The sequence below is a fragment of the Hemicordylus capensis genome, chromosome 5 (genome assembly GCF_027244095.1).
Source record: "Hemicordylus capensis ecotype Gifberg chromosome 5, rHemCap1.1.pri, whole genome shotgun sequence".
In the NCBI taxonomy this organism is placed as follows: Eukaryota; Metazoa; Chordata; class Lepidosauria; order Squamata; family Cordylidae; genus Hemicordylus; species Hemicordylus capensis.
Genome location: NC_069661.1, coordinates 68,696,938 through 68,700,197, shown reverse-complemented (window position 1 = coordinate 68,700,197; position 3,260 = coordinate 68,696,938).

Below are 3,260 nucleotides of genomic sequence, written 5' to 3'. Positions count from 1 at the left end.
TGTGTGTGTGTTGTGTGTGTGTGTTGTGAGGGGAAGGGTCCTAAAAGTATGACAAAGGTTTCAGCACTCAAGCTACTTATTCTCATGAAATAAGTGGTTTTTAGGAATGCTACAGATAACCTGCTTCAGGAAGGCATTTACACAGGGATCTTTCCTTCAGCGACAGACCTCAAGAGTTTATACTTCTTTATATGTCATCTAATACTGTTTAGTATACAGACCAAATCAAATCTTCCTATAGTTGGATGCATTTTTCTTTAAATTTAGTTATACGTAAACATGCCATCCATAACAATGAGAAAATATTTCATGGGAATTTTACATATTTATATCTATTTTGTGAACATCCTGTCCACAATCTATTTCTTTATATAAGGTTCTGTAGAAAACTAGATGTCTGAAGCCCTCCAAAATGACTGGCCCACCAGTTAAAAACAATATGTGCAATTCAGGCCCACCACCCACCATGATTTCTTGATCTCCATAAGGGTGCTGTGTCACAGTACTGCAATGCCAGTAGAAATGACAACTAACAAAATTTTCCTGTCAGAGTATAGACCTTAGACCTATCACGTTTATGCTCTTCTCCCCCAGATTCCTCCCTTTCCTGGGCACTTTCTTCCTGGTGCACAGCCCCTCCTGTATGTTGGCCATCTGTGTACTTTTGCTCCAGTCCTATGTTCCCCTTGGCTTTTCCTACCTTCAACTCTGTCTCCACCATCTATTGTTTACTCAGATCTCAGATTTTCAGTCAATGGCCCACTTTACTCCACTTCCTTTAGCAACCCTAACTCTTGATCCAGCTTTCTGAGGACTTCTCCCTCCATCCCTCTCCTCTTTTAGCATACCACACCTCCTCAGCTTAAGTGCTCTGAAGTTTTTGATTAGTCCCTTCTTGCCTCAATTTCCTGCTGCCGCCTTCTCCTCAAGCCCTATTATCTACCAACTCTTCCTTCAGGTTTTGCATTCTTAGTCTATTGCCTATTCTTCACCCAGTCTTGTCTCTCTTCTTGTTCCTTAACTTCCCTACCTTTTGAGTTTAGAGATCTTTCCAGTCCTCAGCCTGCCTGCAGGTGAGATTTGAATACCACCCAAATTACAACTGTCCTTCTCTCATGGAAACTAGACTGCAAACTACTTTTGTTCCACAAGGAACTGAACATTCCAATTCAACTTACCAGCTCAGCCAATCAGTATCAGAGGCTTCACTGACAGAAGTGCAATATAATATTGTGTCTGTTTAAAGAATGACCACATTCACACGTAACATGGATATAATATTGGGTCTGTTTAAAGACCCAATTAGTATGTACCTGCTCCTCCCCTCCCCTTCCCCCGCTCTCCTTTCTGAATGTGGACATAATGGAGAGCTCCCTCTCTGCAGTCAGCAAGACTGCAGAGAGCAGGGTTCCTTCTTAACTGAAGGACAGCCCCAGCAGCCAATAGGAGCGGGAGCAAGGGAGGCGCTTCCTCCCTCAATCTCTGGTTGCCAAACAGCCAGACTGTGGTGTCCTGGCACTGCTAAACCAGAGGTCCAGGCAGCAAAACTCACTACAAACTGAAAGTACAAATTGGAGTCTGAGGTAGCAAACCATGGGTCTATTTTCAGTCATAACTGCAGTTGCCCGTATTTGGACATACACAAATTGTAACTGGATGCCCCTTCACTTCTGTTTTCATGTTACATGCGAATGCAGTCATAGACATGCAAATTCTTTCTTGTATACGTTCTACGACATTTTAGCTTTTAGATGTGATATCTAGTTCACCACCACTGTTTTTTTGTTCAGCCATTTAACTACATGAAATTAAGTTTTCACTGTAAACTGTCATTGATGATAACTTTTGATTTTGCTTGCTGTGAGAACTTGGCAACATTACAGGGAAATATGGCTCTGAAAACATTCCTTCCAGTTAAAACATTCTTAAGAACCGTGATAAAAGGAAACATAAAGGGATATGAAGATCAATGTTATTAGTATGCAACATTGTCTTAAAGCATGTGCAATCTAACTTTGGGATCTCCCTATTAGGGGGATTGGCTTTGGACTTCTTGAGAGTGGGGTGTGACTGTGCCTCCAAAACTCAGAAAGCATAGCTGGCCTTGATGTTCCTTAGCTTCTAACTTTGTGGTGCTAGTTTAACTGTCATGGTGTCCCATCAAAAAATCCTAAGATTTGTAGTTTGGTGAAGATGCTGAGAAATTCGTAGTTGTCCCCCTCCCAGAACAACAATTTTTAAGACTAGTAAGACACAGGTTCAAACCCCTGCTTAGCCACACAGTTTACGGTGTAACCAGATCTCAGCATAACCTACCTCAAAGGGTTGCTTGTTTGTTTGTTTATTCAATTTCTATACCACCCTTCCAAACTGCTCAGGGCAGTTTACACAGATAAATAATAAATAAGATAAATAAGATGGATCCCTGTCCCCAGAGGGCTCACAATCTAAAAAGAAACGTAAGATAGACACCAGCAACAGTCACTGCAGGTACGGTGCTGGGGGTGGATGGATAGGGCCAGTTACTCTCCCCCTGCTAAATAAAGAGAATCACCACGTTAAAAGGTGCCTCTTTGCCCAGTTAGCAGGGGTAAGGATAAAGTTGTTGTGAGGATAAAGAGCTGGAAACATATATAGCACATGCTTTTGTTGTACAGTGGAGGTGGGGCTGTGTGGGCTATTATGCTCTTGAACTTACATGCTTATCATTACCACTGCACTTCATTTCATGAACTGGAGGCACAAAACAAAGTATTATAGCTGTAATGCAATTGCTCAAAGGGCTCTTTCCTTTTGTCTTGCTTATCCTTTTACATGTGAAATCATACTAGCTTTTCTATTAAATCATACACGGTCATGATGGTCATACCAAATAAGAATTGATTAGCTTACAAAATCATGGTCTACGTTCCCCTAAAATAAAAGGGATTTCTCATCTATAAATCTAGCTCTGTGTTTGCCTGTCTGCTCTAAAGTGACTAAGGACAAACACAACTCTCTAGTCTATGGGCATTTTTTGTTGTTGTTGGAAGCTATTTCCTCTCATCTTGACTGCTAGGCAAAGGTAAAAGCTAAATTAATCTATTTTAATTCAGAACAGCAGCAAGAACTGGGATTCTTATTCCACTGTGGGAAACAGGACAAAATAAATTAGGAAAAGAAACTAGGCAAATGTACAGATGTACATAACAGTCTCATCCACTTATTTGTAATAATCTGTATGAACTACTTTCCATTTATGGGCAAAAGGGGCCAGACAT